The sequence below is a fragment of the Myotis daubentonii genome, chromosome 7, assembly GCF_963259705.1.
Source record: "Myotis daubentonii chromosome 7, mMyoDau2.1, whole genome shotgun sequence".
NCBI lineage: Eukaryota > Metazoa > Chordata > Mammalia > Chiroptera > Vespertilionidae > Myotis > Myotis daubentonii.
In genome coordinates, this window is record NC_081846.1 from 78,710,399 (window position 1) to 78,735,781 (window position 25,383).

The following is a 25,383-nucleotide window of genomic DNA, read 5'->3' on the forward strand; positions in this document are numbered from 1 at the left end:
AACACTGTCATTTTATATCAGAGCAGTTAAATGTGTAGAACAAATCCCCAGAATTGTGATTGCCAGGTCGCAGGATAAATGCATTTTTCATTGAACAGATTGTTCCAAATTTCCCTGGATTTGGTTGGCTAATATTTTGGTTAAAATTTTTATATCTATGTTCAAGTGTGAGTTTGACTTATAATTTTCCTTTTTTTGTCATGCTCTTGCCAGGTTTGGGTATCAGGATGATATTTGCCTCAAAAAATAAATTTGGATGTTTCCTTATTTACTTTGGTAGAGTTTCATCTATAACAATGTCAACAATAAAAAAATTAAAAGATGAATTTGGGATGGTTCCTTGTTTACTTTGGTGGAGTTTGTGTAAGATTTGCTTTATTTTTTGTATTAAATATTTGATAGAATTTGTTAGGGAGGCCATCTGGGCCTGGAGTTTTCCTTGTGGGAAGGTTTTTCATTACAGATCCAAAGCTTTAATTGAATTATGTAGTTTGCCATTACCAGAAGATAAAACTACCTGTGGCCTCATTATAGAAAGACTAGGGGCCCGGTGCACAAAATTCGTGCAGGGGGGCGGGGGGAGGGGGGGGGAAGGTTCCATCAGCCCAGCCTGCACCCTCTCCAATCTGGAATGCCTGGTGCCTAACAGCTCATCTGCCTGCCTGCCAGATCGCCCCTAACCCCTCTGCCTGCCTGCCCGATCGACACTAACTGCCTCTGCCTGCCTGATCGCCACTAACTGCCCTCCCCTGCAGGCTGGATCTCACACCTAACTGCTCTCCCTTGCTGACCTGATTGCCCCTAACTGCCTCTGCCTGTCTGATTGCCCCTAACTGCACCCCCTCCCCCCCGCTGGCCTGGTTGCCCACAACTGCCCACCCCTGCCGGCCTGGTCACCCCCAACAGCCTTCCCTGCCAGCCTGGTCACCCCACGCAGCCTGCTGTTAAGTAGTTTGGTCATCCCTCACTAACCCCCCTGATGGCCTTGTCCCTCTATGCAGCCTGCTGTTTGGTTATTACTGTTACTGTGACGGTGTCCCAGACAATTGGCATATTCCTCTATTATTAGTACAGATACTTTCACATGTAAAAGATTCAGGCTAATGGTTATTTCTCTCAGCACAGAAAATTACTAAATGTAGTGGTCAAGAGCATAGTCTCTGAATGAGGCTAATTTGATTTAAATTCACACTGTGTGAATGTGGGGAAATTATTTAAGTTTTCTCTTGCAGCTCCTTGTATGTAAAATAAGGATAACAGTCATATCTGCCTTATTGTGATTTTGAAGGTTGAGTGGATTGATGAAAGCACTTAGAACATTTCTAGATACATTATAGATGCCATATAAGTTCTAATTTCTATTATTGAAGACATCATTCCAGGATATACTGGTTTATGTTGAGAAGAGACTTGTACTTTAAAGAGTCTCCTTTGAAATTAATTTGTTTTTTCTTTCTGGCTACTTTTATGATCTGCTTTTGATTTAGGGGTATTTTCCAGTTTGACTATGGTGTATCTCAGGTTGTATTTTTAAATATCTTCATTCTTCTTTTTAAATCTGTGGATAAGAATAATTTATCACTGTTAAAAATTTTTAGCTCTTATTTCTTCAAAGATGCTTCTGCCTCATTCTCCTTTCTCTTCCTGGAATTCTAACTACATATACATATGTTGTACCTTCCTACACCATCCTTCATGCTTTTTAACTTTTTTTGTGAGTGTGGTAATGTTCCATATTTTTGTACTTATGGCTAATCCTTTCAGTTTTCACTTCCAGTTCACTATGGCTCTCTTTAGCTGTGACTAATCTGCTTGGTAGCCAGTCATTGAAGTTTTCATTTCAATTATTAAAAATTTTCCCCTAGGAGTTTTGTTTGATTCTTCTTGAAATCTGTTTGGGCACACTTTCTATTTATAGTTCCTTGTTCATTTTCAAGTGTCCCTTCTATTTCTTTAAGCATGTTGAACATACTTTTAAATTATGTCCAATAATTCTAATATCTGAAATATTTCATGTTGTTTCAGCCTTCTCTTGCTTTGGCTTATTCTCAAAATGGGCACCTTGTTTTCTTGTGGTTGTTGTTGTTGTTTTTTTTTTCTTCCATTAAATTCTAGGCTTCCCATTTTTCTTGGAACTTGATCCATAGAAATTCTCCTGGGATGAAGATACATTTGCTTCTGCTTTGTGCCTTAAGGCACTATTACTGTCAAGGGTAATTAAAAATTATATTTTTGGTTTAATGCTTTTCAACTCATGAGGAAGTATAAATTTGGGCTGCCAATTTAAGTAAAACAAACTTCAATAATTTAAAAATACCTACTGTATGTTCAAGTATCTGTCTGTATGCCCATCCACCTCTATAACTATGTTTCTCTGTGTATATGTGCTTAGAGAGCTATCTGAAGTAAAATCTAATTATAACAAAGTTTATTCCTAGGTAATGCAGATTAATGAGTTCTATTCTTTGACCTTTGTTCTATTTTGCATTGCTTAATTTTAGTTTATAATGATCACATGTTTTTGCCAAACAACTAAGTCCTTAATTTAAAAACAGACAAACACTTTGTTATAATAATCACATGTCATCCCTCAGTCTGACCAGAGGCATCTTGCCTGGTCTCCTCCGTGCTTCTGCTCTGTAACTGGATTCCTGAGTGTGCTCTAGGCCTGTCTCTGTCTGTGACCTTGGATTAGAGTCCAGTCTCTGGTTTCTAATCCAGCATCTCCAGCTTCACTGCCTGCTGACAGACGTTCACCAAGCCTGCCTTCTTGGTTTTCAAACCTGGCCTGCGGGTAGAGTTTCCTCAGGGAGCTCACAGCTGAGTAGTGACAATAACAAGGGAATGGACAAATGCCCTTGTCATATTCTTGGTGCTGACCATTGTCTTGGCACTGCGCCAGGCTCCTCTGATCCATCCCTCTAGATCCCCACTCTGCAGACCCAACTGAAATTCTGCCAGTAACTTCCCCTGGACAGGACTTCCCATTGAGCAAAGCTACTTGCAGGTGCCAGCTGGTCTCTCTAAACCTCTCCTTCCCTCCCTCCCTCCCTCCCTCCCTCTCTCCTTTTCCCCAGTTTACCTCTTCTCACCACTCCCCTCCTCATCTCATTCTTCCCTTCTCAATTCTACATTGCCCTCACTTTCCCCTCTTCTTCCATCCACTCTCCCCTCAGCTGCCTTCCCCATCCCTCTCTTCATTCTCCTACTCTCTTTTCTTTTTCTTTCCCTATTTATTCTCTTTCCCTCCTCTCATTTCTTATCTGTAAAATGATCAGTTTTAGGGTTAAATGCAACTATAAAATGTGAGTTGTTTAACATACTTTCGGATACATAGCTAATGATATCTCTATGGGAGTCATTAGAGTTATTATGTACTTATTGTATTATTCATTCATTCATTCAACAAACTTTAGTGAACCTGTTATGCATCAGACAAAGTGCTAGGCAATCCCGGTTACAGTGAGGATGCAGACACGATTTCTGCCCTCAAGGAACTCACAGCCAAGTATTGAGAATAACAAGGGAATGGACAAATGCTGTGCAGTTAGATGGCCATCTGTGCCCCGTGTACAATGTATGTGTCACCTTGTGTACACATGTTATGGATTGTGAAGCCTGTGGTGAAATCCGATAGAATGAGTCCACCCAACCGCTTATTAATGTTCCCTGAGCTGGGAAAGGAATAATATCAACAGACTGTTACAATCAAAGAAGATGGATTCTAATTCCTCAAATAAATGGATCCTTTTGTTTTGCTCAGAACTGTCAGCCCGCTCAGCTCCTAAACCTGGGTCACCCCTGAAGCAGAGTTTAAGAAATCGATATTTGAGCCATTTCTAGAAACAAAGCAATAGATAAGAAATAGGGTGGGGGCACTGGTGCTTGCAGGAGGCCAGTTGGGTTTCTGTAAGACTTGAAATTTCTTTAAAAAAGAAGCACAGTGCATTCTGTGGTTTTCTTCACGGCCAGATTTGAGCCTCCAGCATCATCTCCTGTCCAGGCGATTTTGCCTATGGAAAATAAGATGTACCCAGACATTCAAAGCACACTTTTCCACAAGCAGTTTAACTGCTTTTAAAACTTAATCGTGTGTGAAATGTACTGTTTCCACCTTGTTGGCTATTTGGCCTCTGCAGCAGGTCCCCTAGCCAGCCCCCAGGCTGTTAGCGGTCCTGAGGCAGTTCGGGTCCAGCTGGGAATGGCAGTGCATCCCGGGCAGCCCTCTTATCAGACTGGAGCCAGGAACTTCTTAGTCTTACTATTGCTTAGCTCCCAAGTCGGCCTTAGCTTCCTATCTGCCCTATGGATGTGAACAGCTGCCCACCATTTCTTTCAGGCCGGGTCCTGTGTCCTGGAACTTTCGGTACTGAACCTGCCAGCAAAACTGATCTGTCACCTATCCCAGTCCCTTAGACTTCTGCCGTCTCCTAGTGACCTGAGGTCAACCTAGGTGTCGTACTGTATTGTAGCTTTCCTGGTTGGAAAGTAAGCAATGATCCCCAGTTGACATAGAGGCTGAGTCAGTGGCAATGCAGATCTTCACAAGTTTTTTAGGATTAGTCCACCTTTTGCTGTAAAGTATCTGCAGCACGAGGTTCAGGGAAGGGAAGGGCAAGCCAGGCCCAGAGGAAGTGCAAGAGCCTGACCCTTTGGTCTGGATTTTCTTGAGTTGTGTTAGACCAGTGATGGCGAACCTTTTGAGCTCGGAGTGTCAGCAGTTTGAAAAACCCTAACTTAACTCTGGTGCCGTGTCACATATAGAAATTTTTTGATCTTTGCAACCATAGTAAAGCAAAGACTTATATTTTTGATATTTATTTTATATATTTAAATACCATTTAACAAAGAAAAATCAACAAAAAAAAATGAGTTCGCGTGTCACCTCTGACACGCGTGTCATAGGTTCGCCATCACTGTGTTAGGCGAATCCCAACCAGCAAGTCTCTTGAATAACATTTCAATTTTTTTTTTTTCAGATTTCAAAAGTAATACATGCTCATTTTAGGTAATTAGAAAGTTCAGAATGCACAAAGTAAAAAATACAAATCACGCATATTCTTATAACCTAGTTAATAACACAGCTGCCATTTGGTATATACATTTTTAGTCATAGATAGATAAATAAATACAAAGGTAGGTAGGAAGGTAGGTAGGTAGGTAGATAGGAAGTTTGGTAGGTAGGTAGATGATAGAGAGATAGAAAGGTTGCTAGGTAGATAGATAGGAAGGTTGGTAGTTAGATAGATGGAAAGGTTGTAGGTAGGTAGATGAACATATAGAGCAATGATGGATGAATGGATAGGCAGATGGATGGAGAAGCCTCCACATCACTACATTTAGCCGTGTCAAGACAATGGAATTCCTTAACTCTCTAGAGGACTAGTTCTCAAGGTGTCATCTCTGGACCAGCCGCTTATGCAACATTTGAGAACTTCTTAGCAATGCAAATTCTCAGGTCCCACCTTAGACCTTCTGGAAATCAGTAACCCTGAGGGTGATTTAACCAGTCCTCTAGGTGAACCTAATGTACATTAGTCTGAGAACTCCTCTGTAACTAATCTGACTCCATGGTCCACTGTCCATTCTGAACCCTGGCCCACCTGCTACATGGGATTGTTAGATTCTCAGGCCAGCTCATTGGAGGTTAACCTTAGTCTAAGTTAGTACTTTATAGGTTTAACTTCATCTTCTTGAGACAGCTGCTCAGTCTTTCAGAGTCTTTCCCTGCCGGCCTCACTCAACTCCTCTCCAAATGCTACTGGGGAACACAGAGCTCTAGCTTCCATGTCTACATGGCCAGAGGGACGCCAGGCTTGTGCTGATGCCCCCATGTGCTGAGACATAACTGGCCTGGTCTCATCTTTGGACATTCTGCTGGCATTTACCCCTGACATCTGTGACGCTGACATGTGTGCCATGCATTCTCAGCTTATTAAGGGGCCAGGGGCCTTCTTCTGTTATCTAGATCTTTCCATGGCTCCTGTAGGTCCCTGAGTTTCTGCCACATCTTCTATATACCCTTGACTGGGTTGGTCCACGCATGCTTTCACTGGTCCCTGTCTTCACTTGGAGTCCATTGCCTAGGGGTATGCTCACTCTCTCTGCCTTATCAGTCATGTCCCATGAATTGGCCTGGCACAATGGTCTCTGCCCTGAGTGCCAAGAGGAGACTAGAGTGAGGTCCTATTTGCCCTTGGTCACTTGAGCTCACAGGAAACAGCTTTTTCTCTCTGACTATCTCCCTTATTCTGTCTCCATTTCTCTTCCTTCCAGTCTTTTATGCAAAGCCGCTATGTTGAATGGCCCTCTTTTACCAGTTCCCAGTTTTCCAGCCCATCTCAGGTGTAAAATTCTATTTAAAATGGCAAAAGCTAAACAGTAATTCCTTCTCTTGGCATCTGTAATAATGCATCACCCCGAGGCAGATGGATGTAGGAAGGCAAAATAGAAAAACACAATAATTATGTTTCCAAATCCTACCCTCTTTTCATAATCAAATACGCACACAACTTTCATATAATTTGGTTTCTATTGCACGTACTTTTTGATGGGTCTTTTTTTTGGTCATTTATCCATATGCCAGAAACACTGTTTGCATGCCATTAAATACTTTTCTACAACATGACTTTTAATGGCCCTGAGGAATTCAATTAAATGTGTGGTGAGAAGAAAAATAAATGGCTATTTTAAAAGCTATTGGCAGTTTGTCTGGGTTTCTTTAGGGGATGGTAGCAAGATTCATTCAAGGGAAAAATTGTTTTCTTTTTTCCCATTGGGATAAAAGAACACTTAGACGGGCCTTTTGCTGATGCAATGGCAATAACTAACGACTTCATTGGAGCCACGTTTGAGACACGAAGGAGATAAACAGCAGAGAACAAGCTGTCTTCTTGACCTGTTCGGATGGCTGCAGACTGCTGGTCTCCTTTGGGAGTTGCAGGTCTGGGACCCAGGAAAGGACAAGGAAGTGGGTAAAGTAAGAGAGGCCGCTAGAGGAGCAGGTGGGCCGGGACAAAGAGGTGAATTGCTCAGCAAGGAGCTCCTTGCATTGCATCACAAATGATGGATTTACCTATAAAGATGTCTGACTTTGAGACTGAGGTGTAATTTTCTGTCATGTGTTCACTTTATGATCTTTTCAGTAAAGACTATTGTACACATTTATATGCCCAAGCGATGCCTTGAGAAATGAAGGAAGGGGATTGTTTCATGCAGAAAAGTGGAGAAAGGGTAACAATTTGGCCAAAGGATGTTAGGAGTCAACTGCAACATGAACCAAGAGCCAATGGCTGTACCCAGCCATTGCAGCTACACCCAGCCTCTATGGCTACTCCCGTGAACTGTTGGGAACATTCAGGAATCCCTGAGGCATAAAAGCATGGGAAGTCCAGCTATTTTATTTGAGTATTAAATAGCAGGTAACTACAGGGTTGGGAAGCATGGGATACTCTAACCTTAGTGTATCATAATTTATTCAACCATCCTCTATTCCCCCCTCCCCCCTATCATTCCTAACAACTGCTATAAGCAGCCTTAGAGATACAGTTTGGGGCATATAATTGATTGTGCCCTTTGTACAAATTCCTGGAAGTGGAATTGCTTGGGCAATGGCACACCTGTTTCAAAGGCTTGTGATATGGTGCAATTTTGTTTTCAGTCTTCGAGCTCCCTGGAAAACCAATTGTCAGAGGGTCATGAATTGATCAGAATTAATACTCGGCATGTAATCTGTGAACCAGAAAGAGCATCCCAGTGTTTGGAGGGATCCCATGTCCTGGGTTCAAATCCTGGCACCACGCTCCCTCTGGGTAACAGTGGGTAAATCAGCCATGTCTCTGAGACTGTCCTCAGTTCAAAAGCAAGGATGATTCGGTATCAACCTCATCAGTTGGATTTCGTGGAGATGACACATGGAAACTGCATAGGATTTTGTATATACTAAAAAACCCTGTAGATATTAAAAATACTGACTTCTCTGCCGTTTGTTTTTTCGGAGTGAGAGAAACTTGCAGATTTCAGTGCTTTCGTCTTTGCGATTCCAGAAAGGAAAGACAAATAGGCCCGTAGAACATGCTCACTAGGTGTCCCTTAGCCCCAGTAATTTGATTCAAGGGCATTGATGACCTACTTTTTGAATCATGCGGCCTCGGCTGGGCTGTTTCTTGTTCCCTTGCTAAGTAACCAGCAGACAAGCAGAGGCTGCGCTTTTCTGCGAAGGGGTGGGGAGGCTCCTCTGGAAATTCTGGAAACCTTTCGGAGTATATGGCGCGAGCTGCCGGAATGATGGGAAAGGCTGCATGCAAACTTAGGTGCGGCCCTCTCTCCTCCTCCCCCCATGCCTGGCAGGGCTGGAGCCTTGGGGAAGGTTCTTGTCTGCAGTGCTCTTCCTCCCTCAGACACTCACCGCCATCAGGAGAGCTCAGCCACAGGGCACGGCCTCTCCCTCATGCCTCTTTCTTTAGGAATGGAGTCACGTCCGCACGCACAGCTATGTAAGAGGGAAAATAAGTGCTTCAGCAGCGCCTGGGAGTCACGTCCCAGGAAGCAATTCTTGTCTCTGCATGAGACAACATGCACAGGCCAAGGGTCAGTGTCTTCCCAGCGCCCTGACACTGTTCTGGGGGCTTTGCTCAGAGGTCATCTCCCCAGGGCGGGGCAGGGGAGGTGGAGGAGGAGCGGCAGCTAGTGCAGGCACGGATTCTCCCTTTACTTAGAGTTTAAAAATTTTATTCTTCATGATTTTTTTGCATTCATTTTGATTTTACTGGTAAGAAATACTGTGCATTGGATTGAATGGTGTCCCCCTCCAATTCAGAGCCTCAGGATGTGACCTTATTTGGAACTGGAGTCTTTGCAGCTGTGACTGGATAAGATAAGGTCAGACTGGTTTAGGGGGGACTCTGAGTCCAGTGACTGGTGTCCTGAGAAGAAGGCCTGTGAGCATAGTGACACAAAGGGAGCCACCTGTGTGGAGCCAGACTCAGCAGATGGGCTGTCCGCATCCCCTGGAGCTGGGCCAGGCAAAGGAGGTTCGTCCCTGGAGCCAGGGAGGGGCATGGCCCTGTGGACTCCTTGGTTGCTGACTTCTAGCAGCTGGTACTGTGACAGACACAAGTCTGCTGTCTGTGGTACCCAGTTTGTGGTGCTTTGGGGGGCAGCCCTGGGAAACGAACACAAGTGCATGACAATGTTTTCCATCCCATTCCTGAGTTTCCTGTGGCTCCTGACATTTTGTATCCAAGCTGAGTGCCGTCCTCTCCTCACCCTACTGCTGGCTCTGTCCTCTCACTTAGCCATTTGTAACAAGTCAGTGAGGAGCACACAGAGGAAGATCGCCCATAGGCACCTTTTGAAATGACATATACAATATGTGGCTGATATAATATGACTTTATTTGAATGCCCGGTTGGTGAGGTCTGAACATACCCAGGCTATAGACGTGCCCAGTGCTATTTGTTTAACAAACATTGGGCATTGACACAGTCAGAGTTGTGCTGAGTGACCACAGCACAATGCACAATGGCTGCCTTTAAGGGGTTCACTGATGGAAGGGGATAAGAGAGATACAAGGACCGCAGAAAGTGCAAAGCAGGGGCCATGCTCCCCTGAGGGTTTTGTCTGCCCTAGAATCCTACCAGGATTCCTGCAAGGAGTACTCCAAACTTCCTTCTACCCATGGGGCAAAAGATGAAAGCTGTGGAGTATTTCCTATGTCCTCTCCCCTCCCTCCTGCTTCCCAGTATGGGTGGTCCCCCCAGTGTCCTGCCAACACCTCCTCTCGCTTGGCAGATGTTGTGAGGCAGGAGGTCAGGCCCATGGTGATGTCAGAAAAAACCCAGAGCCAGGAGGCCCACACCAGGGTTCAGAAAGTGCGTTGTCAAAATAAAACTAGGAATACACAAGTTCTTTGGGGATGGCGGGGTGAGGAAAGGGGCCCTAAGTGGGGCTCTGAGTTCAAGACCCACGGGGTATCCACCGGTGGTAACAGGATAAATCAAATTTCTGCTGGTTTGGAGAGCCAGCTGGGAAGGAAGGGCAAGAGGGAAGAAGCAGGGTGACGGTCCCCTGAGCCTGGACTGGCGGGTGATGCCCCCCTGGAGGAACACCACCTGAGAGAGAGGGGCAGGCGGAGACTCCGGTGCACCAGGCTCCCAGCTGGAGAAAACTCAGCTCTCTTGGAACCAGCTGTGCACATAGCCAGGAGCCTGAGTGATGCAGGTTAAAAATAGTGGAAATTGCCAGCTCCCTGAGTGTGGCCAATTATTGCCATTATTATAATTGGACTGGAAATTAACCTATTGTGTATGGCGCCCACGACGTATCCACATTGTTTCAGGCCAGCTGGTCTGCCAGAGGCTAGCGTTAGCGTGGTGCGGTTGGTGTGTTCCTGGAAGCAGTCAGAGCCGAGGTGGGGGTGGGAGGTGCCAGGCTGGCTGCAGCAGTGGTGAAATTCAGAGCAATGAGAAGCGGTGCGGTGGGGAAGGCAGGCTTGCCCTTCCCGGTAAAGTGTCTCGCACCCTGCCCGCCCAGACACGGTCGCCTGCTATCTGGGAGCATGGGTTCTGGTTGTGGGTGATCTGTGTGTTTGAGGGTCTGAAGGGGTCTGAGGTTTTCAAGAACCCTAACCTGACCTAAATGCTGAGGCTCACATAGAAGTTTTGCCCACTTGGAAAACAACCAATAATGAAAGGAAATTACCCTGCACAGTGTGGTGAGGGCACAAAGGGGCGGGCCTTTCCACCTGGCAACACGAGGCAGAGCTGGACTAGGACGAGGCCAGCAAGATGCCAGGATCCAAAGTTAAGGAGGCCCCCCTCCCAGGTTCATGCAGGGGCAGCATCTGCACTTGCATGAGCCTGAGAGTCAGGGCCTCCTTAGATGTTGCGCCCTCGCCTCAGTCCTGCTCTCTTGGTGCCCGACTGTGGTCTTTACTGAGAGGAGACAGTGAGCAGGATGCTGGCAACAGAACTAAGTAGAAGGGAACCTAGAGGAGGCTTGGTGGCAAGTGCTTGTTGCCTCCCCCGCATTCAATTCTCCTTCCTCCTTAGTGACAGGAGCCCAATTTTATTTGGGGTGATGAGCAGTGAACCTAGTTTAATAAAAGCACAGAAGTAATATTTCTCAGGTGCCCTTGTATTTTGTAGCTTGGTCTTGAGACCAAGCGCTCCTCCTTGAAAGGGAAGCTTAAGTGTATGTTGTGTGGGCAGGACAGCTGATAAAAGGACCTGACTACCCAGAGGAGAGGAAGAGACCTTTTTCCCCCCATTTTAACTTTTCCCCTCCGTGCAGCCTGCAATTTGGAAGCTCCATGAGCATCTCAGACCATTAGGTGATGTTGAGAATGGAAGCCATGTACTAGGAGACAGAATAGCGGACCAATCTGGGTCCCTAATGAAACTGTGGAGCTGTTAATGATGCTGTTGTTCAATTTCATATGAGACAAAGCATCCTTAATGCTGAGGGATAAAGTAAAGAGGTCAAGTCTTTATCCAAAGAAGGGCTGAGCATGAACTGAAACCCAGGACTATTGGATTGCAAACCTGTGTTCTTAGCTGCTCCCCTGGGTTGCTGTGAGGCAAGGGTACCCATGGGCAACCTTTGGTGCCTTTGGAGTTGAGCTGAAAGTCAATCCCTTCCCTGACCTGGCTGACAGGTTTCTGACGAGACCCCCTAAGCATCCCGTGCTCCCCAAACCCAACCTGAAGCCTGTGGGTGGCTCTGCGGCCCCTGACTCTGCAGGCCCCACCTACGAAGTCAGCCTCCCTCCTGGGGCCTCCGAGCTGTTTCCAGCACAGCACCAGGGCCTTCCTCCCAACCTCCACACACTCGGCCAGATTAGCTTTTCATGAAATATGAATGCTTTTTCCAGCAGCCTTGGAAATGCGCGTCTGTCCAGATCAGTGGGGCTGATTGACAGTGCAGGCTGAGGGGGAAGGGAGAGGATTCTGGCTAGAGCATCTTCATGTGTCAAGGGGAGTTCAGGATCAGAAAGGCTGCCCAGTGACAGGTCTGCAGGTGACAGTGGGTAAACCTCATTGTTCTCAGGAAAACCATGCAGCCAAGTGACAGGGCTGGGCCTAATTGGCATAACTTAATCCCTCACCCCCATATCCCACTACCCCTAAACTTCCCACTTCTTCTCTGCTCCCGGGTACTCAGGACACTGCTGACATCCCTTTCTTCTTGAAGACTGGGCGATCTTCAGCAGGTTTCTCAGCCTGGGTTTACATTTGGAATCATGTATCTTAGAGTCGGGCTTGCCTGATCCTGTGGAGAGCTGACTGGGGGGGAGGAGGTATCAGAGATCTACGTGGGGGGTCTACTTACATGAAAACATGAAGGGTTTTGCAGGAAAAGAGCTGAAGGGAAGGAACGGAAAGTTAAAGTGCATAAGGTTGTCTCGCAGTGCAGGGAGGGCTGCAGGCAAGGCGGGCGTGTTGCATGCCTCTGCAGGAGGAGGCAGCTGCAATCAAGGGTGTGGTGCAAATGGAACATGTCTCATTCCTGCCTCCTTTGAGGAGCCCTCAGGTGGCCCTGCATCTGCCCTGCTGGATCCAGGTGGGGGTGCTGACTCTGCAGTGATGGGCGAAGGTACTAGTGGCCTCTGGGCACCCATGGTGCGGACTGTAGAGGGCAATGGTGACCTGGTCGGTGCTTGGTGACACTCTCCCAGCAGGGCTCAGCTGGGCATGAGCAGTGCACTGCCACCACTGCCAACTTACCCCGGCCATGGATGCCCAAATGTCTGGTTAGACATTCTAAGTGTCTGAAGGTGTTTGGATGAGATTTAAATGGGCAGACTGAGTGAAGCCCATTGCCCTCCCTGATGCGGGTAGGCCTTTTCCAAGGTGTTGAAGGTCTGAATGGAACAAAAGGCTCACTCCCCTCTAGTAAGAGAGGATTATGCTTCCTGCAGCCCTTTGATCTGGGGCATTGGCTCTTCCTGGTTCTACAGCAGCTTCTGACCTTTGGGCTCAAACTGTGACATGGGCTCTGCAGATCTTTGACTTGTTAGCCTCCATAATTGTGTGAATCATTTTTTATAATATATATATATATGTGTGTGTGTGTGTGTGTGTGTGTGTGTGTGTATCCTATTTGTTTTGTTCTGTTTTTCTGGAAAGCCTCTAACACACTCTATCAAGAAGCATCACCATAGTGAACTAAAATAAAGGGTCATGCCATGGGGTACCCAAAAGGGCTGTCTGACGAACACATGTGGAATTTTCCAGAATTACCAGACATAAATGTTTAGGAAGAGTGGCTTGTTCCCTTAGAGTGAGTGGAGGACACAGCCAGAGACACATCTCTGAGGCCCTATGCTAGGCTGAGTGATGGTCCCCTGAAGATGTTCACGTCCTAACCCTTGGACCCTATTCATGTGTTTCCTTACATGGCAAAAGGCACTTTGTGGGCGTGATTAGGTTAAGGATCTTGACAGAGAGAGTGACCTGGATGGTCCAGGTGGGCTCAGTGGCTCCACAAGGGTCCTTAGAAAGAGGTAGGCAAGAGGGTCTGGGAAGAGGGCAGGAGATGTGATGATGAAAGCAGATGTGGTGGTGATGTGCTTTGCAGATGGACAAAAGGACCATGAGCCAAGGAATCTGGTGGCCTCCAGAAGACAGAAAAGGCAGGAGAGACTAATATAGGACCTAGCTGGGAACACATACCCATCACTTTGGAAGGGCAGGGCATGAAGGCATCAACTTGAGCAGAGCGGGAGTCTCTTTCTATAACTCGCATGGTAGGTGTGCATGAGGATGGCCCCCAATTGCACTGACAATATGGAACTGCTGCACTGACCCTGGGACTGTTCCAATTGTCTTGTTACACTTAGTGTGTGTGTGTGTGTGTGTGTGTGTGTGTGTGTGTAATATGCCCTTATGAGTGAAGTTACTGTTAGGAGGGTTTTCTGGTGTGACAGTCATTCTCACTACCCAAATCTATGCTGGATCTCCTCTGGGCACCTCAAAATCTCACATGTAAGGACCCGGGGGCTGAGTATTTTTTGCCGACACTTAAGGTTTTGCAAGTTATTCCCGGTGCACATAAGGCAAGCCCACCCACTGACGACAGGGAATAGCGTGGGCCCCTTTTGCTGCCCTGGGATTCTATTTGATGTGAGTACAGTACCAGACAAGGCAGTTTACTGATCTGATCAGAAGGCTTTGATGTTCAGTGAAGGTGGCCTGAGAGCATTTTTCACCAGAAGGAGCAGCAGAGAGAGCGAGCCCTAGGAGTCCTATGCAGCAAAGAGACAACAATCAGGGATGTAATTAGTTCCCGGGGGTGGGGGAGTGTGAGGCTGTGGTTCTGTTTTCTTGCTCCCCACCCATCTTGTAGTCTTTCTAAGTTTGGTTTGGCTTCCCAAATAACCTGATTTTCACATTCTTTGTGTTTTCTTTAGCTATTTTTAGATCCTTTGATTCAGCTTAGTTGGCAGCTGCTGTTCCCCAAATATTTGAAGAACTTCCAGTTCCACAGTGGATGAGGCAAAGACGGCGCTGGAAAGCAGCCCTCTTCCCGCTGTAGTTCCCGGGGTTTCTGGGACAGGATGGCTCTGGCCCAGCAGGCGGCTGCTTGTCCCAGTTGGTGTTCTCCACGGAACGCTCCAACCGAGGCTTTCTCACGTGATGTGGGAGCTCACAGCACCTTCTGTGAGTGCAACTCATGGCAACATTTTAAGGGTGGCCCCGACGTCTCTCCTCCAGAGTCCAGAGAATATAGTATAGTTATACGGTTCTCTCTGTAGAAGTGAGCAAGCGCGGGGCTTCAGACCGACTCCTGACAAATACATGGTTTTTAACTCAGCTGAGCTCTCCATACTACTTCTTGCTCGTTGAATCATGCCCAAGGTATTCCTTCTCTAAATCCTGGCATTGCTTGGTGACTGCCTGGGTTCAAATTCTAGCTTCACTGCTTACCATCTGTGGGACTGTAGCCCTGTTATGCTTTAGTTTTCTCTCCTGTGAAATGTTGTGATATTAATAGTGTCTGCCCCTGGTATTGTTGTGAGAATCAAATGAAACACTTAGGACAGTGCCTGGCACATAACACGACCTCTAGGGCATGGGCTGTCATTTATTCCAACCTTTGCATTGCTCCTCAAGCTCCCACGAGGCCCCATCCACATTCCCAGGCAACAATGTGCTGTCTTCATTAGTGCAATGTAGAGGCCTCTGTACACAGGATCTCAACTTGATTCCACTTACAACCTTTTGCATCTTTTGCATTTGCAGCCGCTTCTTTCTGACCTCAGAAGTCAGAAGCCTCTCCTCATTCTGGGGCTGATGCTTCTGCCTGTGGCCCTGCTCCCTGCTCTCTCGCCTCCTCAGTCTCATCTCCAGCTGCCCATGTGCTGAGGTGCACCTGCTCTTCGAGTCCACACGCCCTAATTCTAGTGCAAGTGGTGAGCAAAATACATTCATAGTAGAAAACATTCAAACACAAATCACCCATAATCTCAATTGACTGGCCTCACTCCAATCCATTCTCTCTGCTCATACTGAATGGTCTTTCTACATGTCTAGTTCATCACACCATTATGCTGCAACCTTCCAATGGTCCCCACTTTCTAGAGAAAATGTTTATCTTCCTCAGCCTGGCACTGAGCCTCTTTGTAACCCACCTTCCCATCCTTCTCTGACTCCAGGAGGCCTTCGTGACCGCCCCCCCACCCCAACTATTGTTCCTGCTCTTTTCTCTACCTCATCAAATTCTAGCCATTTGAGCTCCACATTACACGTCTGTTCAGTAAAGCCTTCTTTTAACTACCTACAGGCAGCAGTGATTACTTCCAGTGCTCTCTGTTGCATTGTGTTCAAATTTCTAATAAAGCACTTATCACACCCTACCACCTGTGCAGGTTCAAATGTACACGATTCTCTTGATTCATGGAATTCGGCTGTTGCTGGGTGATTTCCTCTCGCTCAGCACTCCTGGGAATGGTTGAAATAGGCAATGGCAAGAGTGTCATTTCTGAATTGTTCAAATAGGCATTTAACTTACTGTTGAGCTAGCATATCATAAATACGCCCAGATTTCAATTTGCCACAGCAACAGGGCTTTTTGTTAGCTTATCTTGGGCATCTGTCCAGGGGCACCTTTTCTGTTTTTTCCAGGAGGCACAGGTGATTCATCCATGCCAGGTTTTCTGCTGTGTTTGCCTTTCCGAGTTGTTTAGAATCTGCCAATCACTGAACGTTAGATCAGAGGTCCTCAAGCTCCAGGGGCTGTCAGAATCCCAGGTGGTAGAGGTGGGGGGTGGGCTGAAGGGAGTGAAAAGGGGAGGATGGACTAAAATGCAGATGGCTGGGCTTCGCCTCCAGAGTCTCTGATTCTTGGGAAGTCTGGAGTGGGGCCCAAGACTGTGAATGTCTCATAAGACCCAGGAGGCGCTGGTGCTGCTGTTCTGGGGACCAAACCACTGCTCTTGGGAAATGCACACGCTTAGGCTTGGCCCTCCTCCACTGCCGCTATCCTGCACCTTCCTCCTGTCTCTATGGCGATGGCCACGGTTTTCCTTTGCCCATTAGCATCACTACTGGTGAGTTCCATTCGTTTTAAACCTGTGTCTTGCTCTTCCCTGGCCCCATCCCCTTCTCCAACCAGTCTATTATTAGCACCCAAAGGGCAAGGGTTATGCCAGCGTGGTTTCTATATCTTTAGTGTCAACAATGACTGGTACACATCAGGAGCTTAAATAAATGTAAGAATAATTGAATTAGGTGTCTGGTGTTGGCCCTGCTTTTGAATTGGTCTCTTTGGCAGGAAGTTAAATCCTCTCCATTCAATTCTTATTGTAGGTGAAATGAAGGGAATGGTGCTTGACAGCAGATATGAATTAGAGAATTGGGTGCAAAAATGTCTGCCTAGGAGGAATGTTAATTAATAACCAGTTAATCAATAAGGTGGAGACAGAGGCTGCTGATGACAACAGAGTTGTTGTGTGACTGCCAAGTGCCCAGGTGGCCTACATAGCTATTTCATGGGCAGGATTATTCCAAGTTTCTTCACAGGAACACAGCTACCACAGCACCCATGAGAAAAATTCTCCCCAAAGAATTTTGATTTGAGGAAAAGAATAAGGAAATGTGAGTCCTACACAACTCACAGGATATTAACAGAGAGGCTGATTATAAGAAAAGAATAATGTCTATTTTTTCTGATTAAAAAATTAATTCACACGTTAGAAGCTTCAAGAATACAAAAAGTGCCCTAACCGGTTTGGCTCAGTGGATAGAGCATCGGCCTGTGGACTGCAAGGTCCCAGGTCCGATTCCAGTCAAGGACATGTATCTTGGCTGCGGGCACATCCCCAGTAGTAGGTGTGCAGGAGGCAGCTGATCAATGTTTCTCTCTCATCCATGTTTCTAACTCTCTATCCCTCTCCCTTTCTCTCTGTAAAAAAATCAATAAAATATATTTTAAAAAGTACAAAAAGTATCCTGAAGGACATAAGTTACCTATAATCTTAGTATTCAGAAATTACCTGCATTTGCATGTTGAATTATTTTTTTCCTTTCAGAGTCTTTGGCTCTCTCTCTCTCTCTCTCTCTCTCTCTCTCTCTCTTTTTGCATGAAACTTTATGGAGTTGTAACCTTTATATATTCTGTATCCTATTTGTAAAAATTAACCTGAAATTATAAATGCTTTTCTGCCAGTTATCAGTCTTCAAAAACATATTTTTTAATCTTTATTTTTTAAATTACAAAAATACTATTATAAGTAAAACTAAAGATTCAGAATTATATATAGTAGGAAAGAGAATTTTTCTCCTCTCCAAATCCACTCCCAAGAATAAATCATTGCTAACAGCTTTACACTTTTTTTTTTTCTGGGCATAGTCAGCAATTTAAAGTTTAAGAAAATAAACAAAAGGGCTTATATCATTCTGCCACTTGCTCTTAAAAAAGATTTGGCATTTTTTCTATACAAATGGCCTGTTTTGGCTCATGTTTCAGATCTTCCTAAATTCTCTCAAACAAGCAGCAACTGTCCTCAGCTCTGGTATTAGCATCAGCTGGCCTTGGTTCATAGCTTGGCCTCACCTGGGTACCTCCAAGCCCAGTGCAAGTGGCAATCATGTGCATATCACTTTGTAGCTCATGCTGGGTGGCCCCAAGCAGACCACAGGTGGCAGATAACCTGCCTGCATCTCCCAGGAGTTCCCAGAGCCAGCGCACCCAGTGAACAGCTTCAGACCACATCAAAGCACCACCACCTAACCACCTACCCAAGTGACACATTGAAGGGGTGGACTCAGTGAGTAATGGAGCTCACTGAAGTAATTCCTTCTCTGCGGTGTGGGCCCCTGCATAACTCATCCTCCACAGTGGTCACAGGTCAGTTATCAGTGGTCATAGCCACTCCTTGTAGCTGATTGGCCTGGGTCAATCCCTCCCATTGATATGCCAATAGCAATCAAGGCTCAAATACAAGAGGAGGGTGTACAGACTACATGGGGCACACATCTTGAATACCAAGCTTGGGTGATATGGAAGGCTGTGCCATTAGACCCTATAGGACACCTACTACATTAGACCACTCTACCAAGCCTGGGAGTTGTGGCAGCTCTACCTAATACATAGAAACAAACACAGGGGAGTGCCAAAATGAGGAGACAAAGAAACATTCTAATTGAAAGAACAGAACAAAACTCGACAAAAAGAACTAAACAAAATGAAGACAAGCAATCTACTAGATATCGAGTACAAAACACTGGTTATAAGGATGTTCAATGAACTTAGTGAGAACCTCAATAGCATATAAAAGATCCAGTCAGAAATGATAAAATACATGAACTGAAATGAAGAATATAATAGGGAATCAACTTTAGAGTAGATGAAGCTGAGAAACAAATCAGAAATTCAGAATATAAGGAGGCAATAAACATCCAATCAGAATAGCAAAAAGAAGAAAGAATTTTAAAAAATGAGGATAGTGTAAGGAGGCTCTGGGACAATACACACATATCAACATTTGCATCATGAGGGTGCTGGTTAGAGAAGATAGAGAGCAAGAAATTGAACACATGCTTGAAAAAATAATAACAGAAAACTTCCCCAACTTGGTGAAGGAAATAGACATACAAGTTCAGGAAGCACAGAGTCCCAAACAAGTCGAACCCAAAGAGGCCCACATCTAGACACTAATTAAAATGCAAAAGGTTAAAGGCAAAGAGAGAATCTCAAAAGCAGACCGAAAAAATCAGTTAGTTACCTACAAGGGAAGTCCCATAAAGACTGTCAGCTTATTGCTCAACAGAAACTTTGCAGGCTGGAAGAGATTGGCAAGAAATATTCAAAGTGATGAAAAGCAAGGACCTATAACCAAAATTACTCCACCCACCAAAGTTATCATTTAGAATTGAAGGACAGATAAAAAACTTCTCAGACAAAAAAAAAAAAAAAAAAAAAAAAAAAAGCTAAAGGAGTTCATCACCACTAAACCAGTATTAAATGAAAAGTAAAAGGATCTTCTTTAAGAATAAATAGGAAGATAAAAAATATGAACAATAAAATGGAAATAAATACATACCTATCAATAAATAAATCTAAAAAACAAAATGAACTAACAAGCAGAACAGAAGCACAATCATAGACATGTATTAGAGGCATGAATGAAAAAGGTGAAGGGATTAAAAAGCATAATTTGGTTGTCATGTTACAGAATAGTCATGGAGATGTTATGTTAAGTACAGTATAGGGAATATAGTCAATAATAGTCTAATAACTATGTATGAGGTCAGATGGGTATAAGATTTATAGGAATCATCACTTATTAAGTTATGTAATGTCTAATCATGGGGGTGTACACCTGAAACTAATATAATAATGTATGTCAACTGTAATTAAAAATAAAAAATGATAAAAAAGATTTAGCATTTTGTGGTCACTTCTTTACTAAACATAGTGAAAACATGATTTTTCATACATACTCAATATTATTGAACAGTTACACCAAGCAATGTCAAACTTGCATCCCACTGGCCCGCATGTGGCTCACAACAAATAAACAGCCCAGCCAATATAACGGTATGTAAGAAATGTTTTAATAAAAATTTTGTAACTTAACTTTTACAATATTCTGTTATATATAATCTACAATAATAAAAGTGTAATATGCTAATTAGACTGGATGACCTTCCCAACAAAGCCGGGGCTGCGAGGGAAGCCTGGATCCCGGGTGCCAGAAGGAAGCCGGTGCCAGGAGACGGGGAAGGAAGGCCTACTCTTGCATGAATTTCATGCATCAGGCCTCTAGTTATTGATAAGAAACTACAATGTTCAATAATGACTGATTATTATAATCATGTTGCATTCATTTCCCTTAAGCACCTTATGCATAGGCAAACCATTTCTCTCCACTAATACTAGCAGCGAATATGTTAGCAGCCACGCCATTAGTCTTGGACTGACTTGTTTGGTGTGTGCAACAGGAAATATTTCACTTTTCAGAGAACAAGAAAAATAGGTTTATTTGCGTTATGCTTTTTAATTTGTGCAGTTATTCAGTTTCTGGTAAGTTGATGTTCAAGAAAAAATATTAATTTTTATTAAAATGTTCTATTATTTTATGTTAACATTACTCATTTGTTTCAGACCTTTGTATTCAGCATGTCTCTATTGAAATAAACCTACGTTTCTATGAACATTGAAGCTTTTGTTTTTTTGCAGCCCACATAAACTTAAACCTTGTTTATTTGGCTCGTGTTAGCCTTTGAGTTTGACATGCTTGATTATACTGTTTGACATTTTTAGTATTCTCAAGAATGCTGAGATGAACACCTGAATATATACTTCTTTGTCAATAGGAAAAAAGGTCACTTCTAATGGCTCTTGTTTGTTAAGCACGTCAGTAACAAGGATTCAGCCTCGAAATAGGGCTCTTGACTCCAGTCTCACCTTGACTCCTGACTTCACCCCTCGCTTCCACCAGTTTCTCAAGTCCCTTTGGGGTTTAGTAAGTCTACAGCATGGAGTGTGGATCACTGAGACCCAGGCACCCCAGGTCATGACCAGGGTGGCATTTTTCCAGATGTGGGAGAAGTTTTGAGGCAGTCAGAGGAACAGAAATGTCCCAAATGAGAGGGGCTTCCTCTCACTCATGTCTGTGAACACCCACGGAGAGGAGGAGAGGGGGACTGGCCCTGCTTCCTCCTTTCACCCCTGAAGTGGAAGTCTTCCATTTTCATCTCTGATCCTGAGCCACACTAGAACAGAAGCCTCTGGGAAGGAGACATCTGAGGTTATCAGGGAGATTAAAGGTGGAGGACAATGTTATCGGTCATCCTGGAAAGGTTAGGCCAACTGCTAGTGTTTGGCAAGGGATCTAGAGACAATGGATGGCTGGGCTGAAGGCTTTAGGATGGGAGCTCGCGGACATTTTTTGGGAAGAGAGCAGGAATACATTCGATTTCACACGATAGGAATTATGTGCTTCTTGGTGAAAGGTTGGCTGAGGTTCAAAGTTCACTAGCAATGAGCAGGAAATCACGTCCTTTCAAGATGCACAGGGGTAAGGGAGGAATCTTGGGTCCTTGAAGAGCACAGTTTATGTGGAATTATTCCAGGCCTGGGACTGGGACACAGTTCATGGGTCTCAGCAGTCATTTCTCATTTTCTCAAGCATATCTTGATCAAGGTCAAATCTTTGCAACAAATTATACATTTGGTTAATAATATTATACTTATTATATTACACTAGAGGCCCGGTGCACAAAAATTTGTGCACTCGGGGTTGGGAGAGGAGGTCCCTCAGCCTGGCCTGTGCCCTCTCACAGTCTGGGACCCATCAGGAGATAAGGACCTGCTGGTTTAGGCCTGCTCCCGGGTGGCAGAGGGCAGGCCTAATCCTAGGTGTAACCCCTGGTCGGGCTCAGAGCAGGGCCCATTGGGGAGTTGGGGCCCCGCCTCCTGTCATGCACAGAGCAGGGCGGATTGGGAGGTTGCCATGCCACCCTCAGTCATGCTCAGGGTAGGGCTGATTGGGGGGTTGGGGCACCACCCCCTGGCACACTCAAGGCAGGGTCCATAGGGAGGTTGCAGCGCCACTCCTGTCATGCACAGAGCAGGGCCGATCAGAGGGTTGGAGCTCCGCACCCTGTCACACTGATCCCGGTGCTGGGAAGCCTCCCTGCTCCGCTGATGCCAGGGCCAGGACGCCTCTCGGCTCCCCTGATCCCTGGCCCGGAGGCCTCTCGGCTCCGCTGATCGCGGGGCCTCCGACTCCGCTGATCACCGGGGCTGGGAGGCCTCTGGACTCCGCTGATCACCGGGGCTGGGAGGCCTCTTGGCTGATCACCAGGCCGGGAGGCCTCTGGACTCCGCTGATAACAGGGGCCGGGAGGCCTCTGGCTCTGCTGATCACAGGGGCCGGGAGGCCTCTCGGCTCCGCTGATCACGGGGCCGGGAGGCCTCTCGGCTCCGCTGATCACAGGGGCCGGGAGGCCTCTCGGCTCCGCTGATCACTGGGACCGGGAGGCCTCTCGGCTCCGCTGATGTCCGGGCCGGGAGGCCTCTGGACTCCGCTGATCACAGGGGCTGGGAGGCCTCTCGGCTCCGCTGATCACGGGGCTGGGAGGCTTCTCGGCTCCGCTGATCACCGGGGCCCGGAGGCCTCTCGGCTCTGCTGATCACCGGGGCCGGGAGGCCTCTCGGCTCCGCCGATCACAGGGGCCGGGAGGCCTCTCGGCTCCGCTGATCACGGGGCCGGGAGGCTTCTCGGCTCCGCTGATCACAGGGGCCGGGAGGCTTCTCGGCTCCGCCGATCACGGGGCCGAGAGGCCTCTGGACTCCGCTGATCACAGGGGCCGGGAGGCCTCTGGACTCCGCTGATCACAGGGGCCGGGAGGCCTCTCGGCTCCGCTGATCACGGGGCCGGGAGGCTTCTCGGCTCCGCTGATCACAGGGGCCGGGAGGCCTCTCGGATCCGCTGATCACTGGGACCGGGAGGCCTCTCGGCTCCGCTGATGTCTGGGCCGGGAGGCCTCTGGACTCCGCTGATCACAGGGGCCGGGAGGCCTCTGGACTCCGCTGATCACAGGGGCCGGGAGGCCTCTCGGCTCCGCTGATCATGGGGCCGGGAGGCCTCTCGGCTCCGCTGATCACAGGGGCCGGGAGGCCTCTCGGCTCCGCTGATCACCGGGGCCGGGAGGCCTCTCGGCTCCGCTGATGTCCGGGCCGGGAGGCCTCTGGACTCCGCTGATCACAGGGGCCGGGAGGCCTCTCGGCTCCGCTGATCACAGGGGCCGGGAGGCCTCTCGGCTCCGCTGATCACCGGGGCCGGGAGGCCTCTCGGCTCCGCTGATGTCCGGGCCGGGAGGCCTCTGGACTCCGCTGATCACAGGGGCCGGGAGGCCTCTCGGCTCCGCTGATCACAGGGGCCGGGAGGCCTCTCGGCTCCGCTGATCACCGGGGCCGGGAGGCCTCTCGGATCCGCTGATCACCGGGGCCGGGAGGCCTCTCGGATCCGCTGATCACCTGGGTGGGAGGCCTCTCGGCTCCGCTGATCACTGGGACCGGGAGGCCTCTCGACTCTGCTGATCCCAGGCCCTGAGGCCTCTCTGCCCTGCTGCTTCAGGGCTGTTTGGCTTCGCTCTGCTTGGAGCCTGAGTATGCAAATTAACCGCCATCTTTTAGCTTCTATAATTAAAACATTGTATCTTTTGGAGTTGTTGCTTCAGGAGCTCTGAGCCCTGCAGCTGCGGGGATCCTTGACTTTCTCCATCGCTGGGGCAACCAAGCCTCCTATTCTCAGCTGCCTGGCTGCCGGCCGCCATCTTGGCTGACAGTTAATTTGCATATCTCGCTGATTAGCCAATGAAAAAGGTATCGGTTGTACGCCAATTACCATTTTTCTCTTTTATTAGTATAGGATTATATTATATCATGTTACATATTTCTATAGAGAGACGGTACCCACTATTCATTGGTAAGGTCAAATACCTGTAACACTATATATGGATTTATGTGACTGTAGACTAGAAGAGAGCAAGGACAAGCTGGAATCCACAACACAGTGGGAACCATGAGGATGAATTGAAGCTCATGTCAGCTCTCATTGCCTCTGGCCTTGGTGGTGTAAACATCCTGCAGAAGTTGAGGCTTTTCATCAAGGAGTAAAACAAACACCTGGCCTAGGCGTTGCATTGGTTGAAGAAGGATTTAGGGCAGTGGTTCTCAACCTTGGCTGCACATTAGAATCACCTGGGAATCTTTTTAAAATCCTGATTTCTGGGCCTCGGAGGCTTTTTGGCCCCTTGGAGGCCCAGAAATCAGGGTTTTAAAAAGATTCCCAGGTGATTCTAATGTGCAGCCAAGGTTGAGAACCACTGATTTAGGGGCAGGTAGAGCTGTTGCAGGCATGGCCACTCCCTCACACCAATGAGATGAGCCAGCAGATAAGTGAGAACATGTGTGAGCTACAAAGCATCTGCTGCTTTCCTTCCATACCCCTTGACCCCAAAAAACTCCCATAAGAATATCTCATGTGGCCCACTCTAATTAGACACACACAGGAAAGGGAATGTAAGCAAACATAGTCCAGCCTAATGAATCCGATCCATCACAAGGTCACCATTGTCCTCTCTCTGAGCATTTGTCACTCATACACATTGCTTAAACCACACTTAATCTACAAATAAAGACAGTAACACAATCATGTTCCTACCTAACATAGTACAACATGCAGTGAAACACTCTAACCCTTTTTCTGAAAGAGGATATAATTTTTTTTTTGGTCTTTGGCTAATGTTCTTTCTTACCCTGGGAGATTTGTACTGCCTTTTTTTTTTTTTTAAATATATTTTATTGATTTTTTACAGAGAGGAAGGGAGAGAGATAGAGAGTTAGGAACATCGATGGGAGAGAAACATCGATCAGCTGCCTCCTACACATCTCCTACTGGGGATGTGCCCGCAACCCAGGTACATGCCCTTGACTGGAATCGAACCTGGGACCTTTCAGTCCGCAGGCCGACGCTCTATCCACTGAGCCAAACCGGTTTTGGCTGTACTGCCTTTTTATCCTCTACCTTAAATACTGAAATATAAAGGGAATATCTATTAAAATATCTAAAGTAGGATAATAAGGGGCAGAGAGAGAGAAAGAAAAATATTCAGTAATATGCATATGAACACTCATATCAAAATAAATATTTACAACTACTATAGTCCTCTATGCAACTGATTACAGAGTTGTAGCTGGTATTTATAAATACTTTCTTCCACCACCCTTTTTGTATTCTCTTTGCCTTCAACAAGCACCTCAGCTTGTCATGGTTCCTTGCCTAGTGAGTTACCCAAACCTTTATTGCTGAAGGGTCTGGGCCAGTGGTCGGCAAACTGCGGCTCGCGAGCCACATGTGGCTCTTTGGCC